At 41.0% G+C, this 12,685-nt stretch overlaps 1 protein-coding gene and 1 pseudogene across 1 annotated transcript in view; both read left to right on the forward strand.

Moving 5' to 3' along the window:
* The window catches only part of Arhgap32 (Rho GTPase activating protein 32), a 223,456-nt gene that overhangs the window by 36,184 nt on the left and 174,587 nt on the right, over positions 1 to 12,685 (forward strand). The gene's annotated exons all lie outside the window — the stretch shown is intronic.
* Positions 5,679 to 10,752, forward strand: LOC115031941 (annotated as a pseudogene).

Here is a 12,685-nt window from a genome sequence, read left to right on the forward strand (position 1 = left end):
CTGCCTCTGCCTCCCAAGTGCTGGGATTAAAGGCATGCGCCACCACGCCCGGCTGAGTGCTAATATTTTAACATTAGTTGTACAAGCAACTCTTTAAAAGACAAAAATAAGCTGCATATGATGGTGCATGCCTTTAATGCCAGCATTTGGGAGGCAGGGGCATGGCCAGGCAGATCTCTATGAGTTTCATGCCAACCTATTCTATGTAGTGAGATCTAGAACAGCCTGATCTACAGTGTGAGAGCTTGTCTCCAAAACCAAACCAAACCAAACCAAACCAAACCAAACCAAACCAAACCAAAGACAAAGATAACATAGCAGTAGAATGACCCGTCCAGCAGGTCCAGTTATATGAGGGTCTCGAGGGGACCTTCTCCTAAGAACCAAATGGGGGGAGGGAGAGACAGACACCAAGTGCGAGGACAACACGTAAACAGTCTGAGTAGCATCAAGGTGTCACTGTATTCAGCAAGGCTCAAGGCTTAAATGCACAAGCAAAGGAGGAAGTACTTCTCAGCAGGAGGAATGGGGCAGAGGAAATGCACAAGCAAAGGAGGAAGTACTTCTCAGCAGGAGGAATGGGGCAGAGGAAATGCACAAGCAAAGGAGGAAGTACTTCTGGGGGGGGGGGAGAGGCCCAATTCAGAGATCAGGACAATAGTGTTGTCTTAATAGCTCCCAACAGTAGAATTTATACCTGCTTTTTTTTTTCTGTAGGGCAATTTAGAAATATGTATCAAGAACCTTAAAACATTACTTTTGACCCAGTAGTTAGACTTTTTCTTTATCATCATCATCATCACCATCATCATTGTTATCATTTGTGTGTGCATGATACATGTCTGTATGTGTGCCATGATGCATATGTGTAGGTCAGAGGATGATTGGTGGAATCAGTTCTTTCTACCTTTATATGGAGTCTAGGGATTGAATTTAGAGCCTTATAGCCTTCACTGCACCATCTTGCCAGCATCCTATGATTCTGTCTTAAAAGATTAATAGGAAGGAAAGCTTATGTTTAAAAATGAACATACAACTACACATACACACTCATACACAAAAAGAATTTTTTAAGTAGTTAGTAGTTGAGAACAAAGTCATAGAGCTGCACTTGTAGCAGGAGGAGGAGAACTTACCTAGTACATACAAAACTGTCTTTATTCCAGTTCTGCATCTCTACCCGAAACCGAATCACAACTCAGGCTTGCATGTACAGGCTTGTAATGATTAAATACGAAAAAGGAAGAATATGTCATGCACTTAAATTATATGCACGCACATGTGTTCATGCACACATACCAACACACACACACACACACACACACACAGAGTCACAAATGAAAATAAAAGTGTAAGAAATAGAAAGCAACATAGAAATAGCTGTCTCCTGTGAGGCTTTGCCAGTGCCTGGCAAATACAGAAGTGGATGCTCACAGTCAGCTATTGGATGGATCACAGGGCCCACAGGAGCTAGAGAAAGCACCCAAGGAGCTGAAGGGGTCTGCAGCCCTATAGGTGGAACAACAATATGGACTAACCAGTACCCCCAGAGCTCGTGTCTCTAGCTGCATATGTAGAAGAAGATGGCCTAGTCGGCCATCATTGGGAAGAGAGGCCCCTTGGTCTTGCAAACTTTATATGCCCCAGTACAGGGGAACACCAGGGCTAAGAAGTGGGAGTGAGTGGGTAGGGGAGCAGGGCTGGGGGAGGGTATACTTTTGGGATAGCATTTGAAATGTAAATGAAGAAAATATCTAATAAAAAAAGAAAACATCAAATGAATCATATGTATAGTCAGATTTAAGGATGCACATGAATATAAGAAATGTCAAACTGTAAAGGAACTTTAACTTTTTAACGCCTATTTTCAATGGTGGTTCTTAAGCACTTTAACTCCCCTCTAGCCTACCACCCTCCAGAGGTAGTGGAAAAGAAAAGATATGGGGGAAGTGGACCTATTTAGAAATGGTTCGTTGGAGCAACTCCCGTCTGTAGTCTGGAAGTTCACAGGTTAGCAGTGGCAGCTTGAGCCACTCGGAAACACTTCAAGGATACACTAGCTGTCCAGTTTGGTAGAGTTAGGATAGCAAATGTGAATCAGCAGTGGTGGCAGAGACAGCCAGGCCTCAGCCTCAGCACAAATCAGCAGCAGGAAGGACCAGCAGGAATGAATACCAGGAAATGTTCTTGGCTGTGCCTCTCTCAGAAAAGGTCAGAGAAGACGAGAGACCCGCAAGCGTTGCACAGCTATATAAGCAAGCCTAGCTCAGCCTCCATCACTGTCTGTCAAGTCCTATTTATGTCTCTCCAAACAAGCATGTGTCCTCCATGGGTCTTGCCTCAGCACTGTGCCTGTCTCAGGTGATATCACTCTGCTAATCAGCTCAAGTCTGCGAAAGTGACAAGAAACTGCAGAAGTGTTTTGGTGCGGCCCCCAGGGTGGAGGTTGTTTCTCTATGGAGTCCTGACAAATGGAGCTCAACTATGCAATGTAAGGCAGACCAATATGTGGGCCATTGGACTATGACAGGAAACTTGGTAAGGTTGAATGGGTTGGAAGCCCTGGAACCTCTGAGAGTACAGTAGGTGCTTCACCTGCTTCTGACCAGGTCCCTGTCACATGATCACACTCCCTACATAGGAACTTGACCTATGGTTAGGTAGATCAGAAATTAGTTCTCCATGCTAATGAGTTATCTAGAGGCCCTGAGGGTTTAACCAATAAGCTTTCCTCCTCAGGACATTCCTTCCTGCAAAAGGTATTTAATCTCTGGTCCATCCTGAGAAGGTGGTATGTACCCACTTTCCACGATGAACAATCAATAACCAGTTTGGAACCCAGGACTGTCTCTCTGAAGAACTACTGTGGGGAGCATGGAGGAAGCCTTTGTCTACAGAGCCTCTACAGAGCTACACCATCTTAAGTGTCCTGCAAAAGGTCCCTCCACACTCCTAGACAACCGCTGCTAAGGACAATCCTAGAAGAACTAAACCAGAGTTGCCTCTTCACCCCGTCCCCAGCCCCTGGCTTCCCAGCCTGCATTCCCAGCTCCCCATGACCCAGATGCAGTGACCCAGCGGTTGTCTGAATGTTCAGGAATTTGGTAACCCCCCTCCCCAGCCCTGGCCTCCCCCAGGCCCATGGATCCCCTTCATTTCTGACTCTATGTGGTTTCCAATGGCACCTGGATGCCCATGAGCTTGGGAACTCCAGCTTTAGCTTCAGCCCAGTGGTTTTTCACTCAAGCCCAGCACTCAATGGTGGTGCAGGGTAAATGCAGTCTAGCGCTTTGCATTACATCTGTCTGGCAAAGTTCCCACACCTCTGTGGCAAGGTGGAATGTGAAACCACACCAATACATGTGTGTCGTTAGCAAGGAATTCGTCATCATGCATCCAACATCTCTTCATGAGTCTGCCTTAGTCTTTCACCTGTGTCCACTATAGGAAAACATTCCTTCATGTGTTTGCCCCAGCAAAAACCATCCAACTCAAATGACTTTCCAAAGACTCCTTAGTTTCCACTTCACTGCTTAGGGAGATCTGAAGCTTGAAGCGAGTCTAGGCAATTTATTGAGACTCTGGAACCCCTAACAGAAAGGCTGGAGATAAAAGTTTGCCTAGCATGCTCAGTACCCAGAACTATGTTTAAAAAAGTAAAGAATAAAATTATTTCCAAACACTTGAGTTTCTATTTTATAAAGAAAAATCCTGAGATATAAGCAATGTTTATATTTATAAGCAAAAAGATGGACAGTTATAGTTTTCTTTGTCCATTTTTTTGGGTGAGTTTGGATAATGAAGAAGCTTTATTTTTGTAATCTGAAATGTTACCTGGAATTGACACCAGGTTTGCACCATGTGAGCACAGGCTCTACTGCTAACTGCCGTACTCCATCCTTGAGGGTTTTTTTTAAGACTTGAGCAAGGTAAGGGCACTGTCTGGAGTTAAAATTAGCTTGATTCAGACCCTGGTTGAAATTGCCACTAATTGTATAATTCTAGAGAGGTTGCTTTCCTTCCAGGATTTCCTTTGAGAGTTAAATAAGATATGTCATTGGTAACTTCCTTCTTGCTTCTGTGTTTAATGCTATAATAGTTAATATTAGCTCTTCAAATGGATGAAAAATACCACAAATCCTTTAAGATTTATTTGTCTATTATTTTATGTTTGGATGTGGCATACATGAGCGCGTAGTTACCATGTGCACGCCTACTGCCTGTGGAGGCTAGAAGAAGGTGTGTGCTTCCCTAGAATTGGGGGATTGTGAGCTACCACGTGTATACCGGAAACCAAGCTCTATCCTCTGTAGGAGTAGTAAGAGTTTGTACCCTCTGAGACATCTCTTCAGCCTCCAAATAACAAGGAAATTTTGACTGAAATTCAAAGGTAGTAAACACTTGAACAGTTGAGGCCTAGATTAGTTTCAGAGATGCATGTGCTATAGGCTAGGAATGAAGACTTTGACTAGAGCAAAGCAGAGTGGTTTGTGGAGCGAGAAGGAGAAGTCATCAGAATGAGTTCTTAGTAACAGTGTGCTGCTTCTAAAGTACATTTGCTTGCTGTGCTTTTAGTAAAGTGCTATCTTTACTCATCAAGCCTGCCATTATTAAGACGAAAGTGTTCAGGGTTTGAAGCTAGTAGTCACTCAGCATGTAAACTGAGGTGTCTTTGTTAACTCCTGAGGTTGTATTCATGTGGCATTATTAGAGAAAATAGCAGCCTAAAATACTCTAAGCAGTAGGTGACTCCATCATTTTATCGTGTCTGATTGAAGTGTAATAGCGACAGAGAAATCTGCCTTCTTGGTGTTTTTGCAAGGTTGTTACATCAGGTTTAATGAAGAACACTAATTGATATCAAATAGCTGGTTAAGTGCAAGGCAGGGTGTAGCTCTGGTTGTCTTGGATTTCAAAGTGCTGCTGGTGTTGCTGCCTCTAGGTGTTTTCATAAATGGGTTTTGTAATAAAGGCCCTGAGTCTTGGTGGGTATCAGATGTTTCTGATACTTCATTTGCCTCCCTGTGTAGTCAGGTTTCTTGAATGAGTACATTGGCTTTTGTTTATTGCTATCTTTCCTGTAGTCAGTCCCTTTGAGTTGTAGCAGGTTCATGAATATACTTATTGAAAATGGTTTGGATAGGTTTGCATGTGGCAGAAAACCTGGCTACTATGGGGAACTACTTTCTTGTAGCAGGGTCTCGGCTCAGAGTTGCAGTTGTGACTGAAGCAGCAGTTGACTTTTAATAGCAGTTAAATGTGCAGAAATGGTGTTTTTTTTTAACACTAGTTCTTTCAAAACTGTAAGATCTCTTGAAATTGACGCTTCTGGGTTAGCTTCTATTGCTATATGTGCTCATCTTCATGTGATGAGTTTTTCCCTCTTAAAGACATTAAACAGCAGCAGCAACACCTCTCTGTATATTGTCGTTTGGTGAAACACTACCACCACCACCACCACCACCACTACCACAACCACCACCACCACCACCACCACCACAACCCCCCCACAACCCCCCCCACAACCCTCCCCCCTCCCACCACAACCACCATTACCACCACCTTTGTAGCCTGCTCAAGGTTTTCTTTGTCTCAGTAGTGGAACATAAACTACATATCATACAAGAGAACGGCAATTTATTCATTTATCTTTTTTATTTTTGAGATGGGACCCAGACTAGCTTGAACTGAGACTTCTGCCTTTATCTGCGAGTATAGGGATTACAGGAGTGCACTATAAACTGGTCTTTGAATTTGGATTTTTCCCAAACTAGTGATCCACATAATTATGTCTTCCATCAGCCATTTCATCACAAGGGGAAACACACAAGAAAAACAAGGGGTGTGTGCTGCGCTACCAGTGCTTTTCGGACTCTTTTGGAGTGTGTTTTCACCCCTAAAACAGAGACATCTTCTGTCTGTGCAAGGCCTATCTCTGTATGTACTTGATAAACTCAGTACCTGGATATCATAATCCTTTGTAAATTATGTGTATTATGAGCATTTTTGATTCATGATATTTTTTATATACTGTGGGTTTATCAGGATATAATCCCACTCTAAGTCAAAGCTGTTGTGTTGTTGCTTGAGTCTTAGCTTGTCAACAAAATGTATGTTTTTAAAGACTTCTAGAGTGCTTCTGTTTTGAATGTATCCATATATCTAATAAAAACTCATTATTCTTTTTATCTGCTTAGGTGTATTATTATCATTCTTGCACCACATCATTTATTATAAGAGCCAAGTTAAGTGGTATTGTGTTTGCTAAATAATTATGTGTAAGAGGAAGTAGACTCTCTAAGCTCCATGAAGGCAGATACGATGTCTATTTTATTCAGTACATACTGGTTTTGTGCAGCATATAGTATCCAGCATGCTCACATTAGAACCCAGTACTAGCCAAGCACAAATATGTAGGAGAAACCAGGTGTTCAGTTCATACTGAGTCACTGGCAGTATTGGTGGGAGCATTGCTAGGTGTTTGTGGAAGTTGGATACAAGGAAGGAGAGAGAAGATTCAACTAGATTTTTGAAAGAAACTAATAATAACTGTATTTTCAAATACTTACTCTGTACATGTTATCAGCATGTATTTAATCTGTAGCAAGTACCAACAATACCACTAAAAATAATTAACTGTAATTTTAATGTCTTTAAGCTAGCGGAGACTTAGGTGTAGAAAGCTCTTGCTTAGACAGGTGCCTGTAATCAGATGTTACAATGGCCTTCCCTTAGATTTTGGTTAGAAGTAAGTTTAAAATATTCATATATACTGTAGTCAAAATAATGAGAGCCAAGACATGAAGTAAAACTATCAGGGTTTTATCCCAAGGATGTCATTCTCCTTGAAAATGATGTGGGATTTTAAGTGATCATATAACACAGATCTATTTTAGATAGTAAGATAGACTACAACAGATAAGCTTTCAGATTTTACTTTTAATTTGCTTCTTTGGCTTGATCTACTTGCCCTTAGAAATACTAAACAGTGAAGTTGAAGACAGGAGTAAAAGGAGAAAGTCCATTAGGACCTGTAGAATTTTTGTACTTAGTAGCTGTAATCCCCTCCATCCAGTTTTGAGGTTTTGTTTTCCCCAGAAAATATATTGATTAGAATATAGAAGTTATACATTTGTGTTATGTTAAAATGGTTTTCTAAAAGATAGAAAATTGCTTTTTTCTGGCTGTCCTCTTCTTTTTCTCTCTTCCTTGAGACAGTCTTATGCATCCAATACAGTCTCAAAGTGGCTGTGTAGCCAAGGATTACCGTGAACTTCTAATTCTCCATTTCCACCACACCCAATTTACACGTGGGTGGGATCCAGTCCAGGTTTTTGTGCATGCTAGGCAAGCCCTCTACCAACTGAGCCACATCTCCCGGGTCGCCCCTCCAACTTCTGTATTTTGTAAACTAAATCTTTTTCTTCTACTACAATTTTTCTCTGCAATCTTAATTAAATTTGGAAGGAAATAAACTGGTTTTTAGAGACAGACACTTCTTTGAATGCAGGTGAATAAAATTTGGTATGTTTTTCTCCAGAAAGTATTGCTAGAGTAGTTATATTACTCATATATGTCTCTTTTAAATTCTAGAAAATGTCTTCTAGGCTAGTCTGAAGTCATAAATCAGGAAATAATGATGCCAACTGGATCTGCACGTCATTTCCATGTTTTAATGGTCAAATCCTTGGCAATGAAGGCACATTTATCTGAATGTGTAGTAGTTTTTACTCAATTCTGATAATCGTGTGATAGTTTTAAAAATTGATTTCTTTAATCATTTAACGTTGATGGTTAATCATTTGCTAGATGCACAGCCCTCTCTTTGGGCGTGTAGGAGAATGGTGGATAAGATCTCTAGTTATGGTGTAAAGGTCCTACTGGCTGGGAAGTGGATGCTCCACCTGGGAGATGCTTCCTTTGACCTGAAAGTGGCTTCTCTTACCTCCAGACCCCACCAACACTGGCACTAGGATGTGCTTCTCTAACAGACTCATTTTAGTGGAGTCATTAAAGGTAAAGACAAGATGGAAGGAGGCAGATAGGTAGATGAGTGCCTTCAAAGTGCAATCCAATATTAGGGTTGGTTCTCTGGAAGATTGGTTTGAGTGCGTATGAAACATCTGTAATGTTTATAGAAGGTTGGGTTAGAAATTGTTTAAGTAGGTCATACCATCAATAGTTTAATCTCAGTATCAGTTATTTCTAGTGATCGGTGGTTCTATATTGCTGAAGGAGAACCTGATTCTGGTGAACTGTGAATAAAGGTTTTTGATTAAATAGAAGGCATATTGTCAAAAGTTTAATGAATATTTGAGAATAGATTGTGGTGATTTTTTTTTTATCTGTAAATATAACAAAATAACTTCCAATAAATTCACTAGACACCTTGTTTCTTAGATCTTTATAGTAATACTGCAAATACAGGGCATGAGGTACTGAGGTGAGTGGTTTAGGACCAGGAGTGAAGCCTGTGCTGGGCCTGGCTGGACCAGGACAGTGGGAAAGTGATGGTGTGGTGACTCTGCAGCAGGAGAGCCTTTCCACTTGCACATTGTTGGTTGTTTCTTCAAGACTCCTTTAGGAAACACAAAAATAAGAATAAAAAACTATCAAAGCATCTGTGCTATTTGACGGTTACAATTTCCAGATTAGAATGAAATATTCTAAGGAGCTAACAGTATACACAGAGATGCTAATTACAGAATCATTTACAACTGAAATATTTTAAACTTTGAATAGCTAACTCTCTGCTCTAGTTTTCTTATTTATAAGGTGGGGGTTGTACAGGTTGATTATATCTACTCTAAAGTTTTCAAGACCTGAGACTTTTTGAGGGCTACAATAAAGCTTCAAGTGGAAAATGCCCCACCTGGTTTCATATGATGGGCTGTAGTCAAAATGCAGGTGCATTAAGAGTTTTATATAAAACTACCTATATGATATGTGTAAAATGTACATGAAGAGTGAATGAACTTTTTTTAAAATTAAGACATATCCTATTCTTAAAAAACACTTTATCGCTTTTGGCCGCTGCAGCCATCTTCCAGTAACGTGCCAAAATGACAAACACAAAGGGAAAGAGGAAAGGCACCCGGTATATGTTCTCTAGGCCTTTTAGGAAACATGGCGTTGTTCCTTTGGCCACATACATTCGAATCTACAGGAAGGGTGATATTGTAGACATCAAGGGAATGGGCACTGTTCAAAAAGGAATACCCCATAAGTGCTACCACGGCAAAACCGGAAGAGTCTACAATGTCACCTAGCATGCTGTGGGCATCATTGTCAACAAGCAGGTTAAGGACAAAATTGTGGCCAAGAGGATCAATGTGCGGATTGAGCACATCAAGCACTCAAAGAGCAGGGACAGCTTCCTGAAGCGGGTGAAGGAGAACGACCAGAAGAAAAAGGAAGCCAAAGAGAAGGGCACCTGGGCACAGCTGAAGCGCCAGCCTGCCTGCGCCACCCAGAGAAGTACACTTTGTGAGGACTAACCGAAAAGAGCCTGAGCTGTTGGAGCCCATTCCATACGAATTCATGGCCTGATGTACCAGGAAAAAACCAAAAACACTTTATCATGTACTTGCAAATATAAATAATGAAATGTGAAATCTGAGATATTTCTGGTAGTTTTGTAGTAGTATATGGCTTTTATGAGGAGCAAACGGAATATTATATATGTATTGTGCCCAGCATAGTGTCTGGAATATGTAAAGCCTTCAGATTCGGCTACTACTGCAGGCATATTTTATTATTTTTGATGCACATAGTCCTTTTTTTCTAGATATTTAGTTTTGATGTTGTACTGGATAGTGTATTTGACAGGGGCAATAAGATATAAATAGAGATGTTGCTGTTCCCTTATAGCCACTTGCTGACAGCCATGGTCAACTCCTCCTTTTTAGTTTAAAATTTTCAGTTATGCTTATGCATGTATATGTCTGGGGTCCGTGGAGGCCGGAGGCCTTGGGTTCCCTGGAATTAGAGTTACAGGAGATTGTGAACCAGTTGACATGGTTAGTGGAAGCTGAACTCTAACTTCTGTAATAGTATGAGCTCCACCGTGCTCTTTGGTATTGAGTTGATGATGAACCCTTCTTCTGTGTTTCCCCAGCTGTTTGCAGACAGTTAAAGAGATAGCAGAAAACTTGTTCTGAGCACCAGAGAGAAATGACTTAGTTCAAGGGTAATTCCAGGGTACATGTGCTGACTTCATGGACCATAGTGACACTGGTGGCAAATTTGTCTATAGGGAAAGGCTTGAGGATGAGAACGTCATATAGGGCTGGCATCTATCGTACGCATGGCAAATGCAAGATCAAACACAGATGGTTCTGAAGCCTGAGAGGTCAGATGGCTATACTTTGTGGTCTTAGGGAAGGTGAAAGATGGCATGAGCACTGTGCTTCTTTTTACTGTGAGGGTTCTAATCCTGGAAAACACTATTTTGTGTTTGTGAGGGAAAGAGTATAACATTCACTGAGCATTGAAAGGTAGAATTTTGAGGGTTAAGGTGAGAGAATGGCATTTCACGAGACACATAAGCATAGAAACCAACGTGGGAAAGTACAGGCAAGGGAGAACATCATCGTATAGGAATGGATTCAGTGTGGAGCCGAGGGTTTAATTCACGAGACACTGTTATGTGGAGGTCTGTGATCTGGTAAGAACTAGTTTTTAGGGAGACTGAATAACTGCAGAGTGGGATGGTGTGGGGCCAGGTAAACCATGTAGGAAGACTTAGCATTTCTGTATTCACTGAATAGAATAGTCCCTGGATTGGGGAGTAGTGAATGGCATGGACCAGAGGCCCTGGGTTCCTACAACAGAAAAAAAACATTAAGGATAGGATAGGATAAGATGGATAGGATAGGATAGGATAGGATAGGATAGCATATTTATTTAATTTATGATCAATGGTGATGTTTTAGGATATAAAGGAGATGGAGCCGGGCGTGGTGGTGCACGCCTTTAATCCCAGCACTCAGGATGCAGAGGCAGGCGGATTTCTGAGTTCGAGGCCAGCCTGGCTCACAAAGTGAGTTCCAGGACAGCCAGAACTACACAGAGAAACCCTGTCTCGAAAAACCAAAAAAGAAGGAGGAGGAGGAGGAGGAGCAGGAGGAGACCAGCGAGACAATGAAGATAGGTTAAATATGAAATTATTACAGAGGTGGACTAGTAACTTTATGAATTGGGTAAGAAAGAGATAGATGTTAAGGAAAGCCTTTGTGTTTTAAACCTGGGTGTCCTGGGAACTTGTTACACTTAATAATCTTAATGAACCCTGGGGAATGAACATTAGTATTCATTAATGGACATGCAGATAGTACTTTGTCTTTGACCAAATTGCCTGTAAAGCATTTGCTTGGTGCTTTTGGAAATGTACACCTGGAACCTGAGAGGGTGGTAGCTAGAAAAGTTAAGACTAGAGACTTGTATGCAGAGATGTGGTGGATGGGACCACAGAGGTGGTGGTTGTGTGTCATGGAAGAGATCAGTCCTATTAGTGCTGGGGGTCTGTAGTTGAACAGTTTGATATGTTTCTTGTTGTCCTTCCCTCCTTCCCCCTCTCTTTCTGAAATATGAGCTCTTGTTGTAGCCCTTAGGTCATTAAAGGGATGCAACATAATAAAGTTTACTTTCTGACTGTTTTTTATAGTGCAGCTCCCACACTTGTTTGGATTTTTGACATTCAAGTTGAAGTCCTAAAACACCAGCCTCATGAACAGGGCTAGGTGTGCATATCACTGTGTGTCAGATGGTTATAACCAAAGGCATGGCCTTGAATGTGGTGCCTCCAAAATTGTGTAAATAGGATGCCTTAATTCTCTTACAGTAACCACAGCTCTACGTAATAAGACTACATAATATTACAGAACTGTTTCAGAACTAGTTCACATTTTATTTGCTAAATCTTGAATGTAATTATAAACAGCGGTAGCACTGTGAGACTTCTAAAAAACAGTCTCTAGGCCCTTATGTCATGTCGTCTAACTTAACTATATTTTGTCTCCTGTTTCTACTCTGTATAAGTGACCATTTTCATAATTCTTAGGTTTCCCATAAATTTTCCATCATAAATGTGTGTGTGTGTAAAATTATAATACTATGATAAATTATGCTTATTATATTATGTTTAGATCTATGTATATATGAGTATGAGCATGTGCATTTCATGTCATGTGTGTAGTAATTATGTAGAAAATGGAAACAAAACCAGGAGTCACTGACTGGGGTTTTATAGTCTGTGAGACAAGAGATTTGGGTAAATTAGCTATAATTATAGTTTCCTGAGACACTACAACATGCTTATGGGAGGCAGAGGCAGGAAATTTCCTGGGCTGAGTAGTGAGATTCTTTTTCAGATACTAAGGAATCTCTAAATGGGGCAAATAAAATCTGTCTTTAGTAAAATTATATTGTGTATAAAATCATATTGTTATAGATATTTGGACAAAATTTGTTAAAGAATGACATTTGATTTCATTTTGGGGGAATGGCTCTGTTTGAGCAGATAAAGGGTAGAGGAAGAGTTTGGTAGGTTATGTAGACACAGATGGAATAAGACTTACTTGGGGCCGGGTGTGGTGGCACACGCCTTTAATCCCAGCACTTGGGAGGCAGAGGCAGGCGGATTTCTGAGTTCGAGGCCAGCCTGGTCTACAGAGTGAGTTCCAGG

Source organism: Mus caroli, chromosome 9 (assembly GCF_900094665.2).
Source record: "Mus caroli chromosome 9, CAROLI_EIJ_v1.1, whole genome shotgun sequence".
Lineage (NCBI taxonomy): Eukaryota > Metazoa > Chordata > Mammalia > Rodentia > Muridae > Mus > Mus caroli.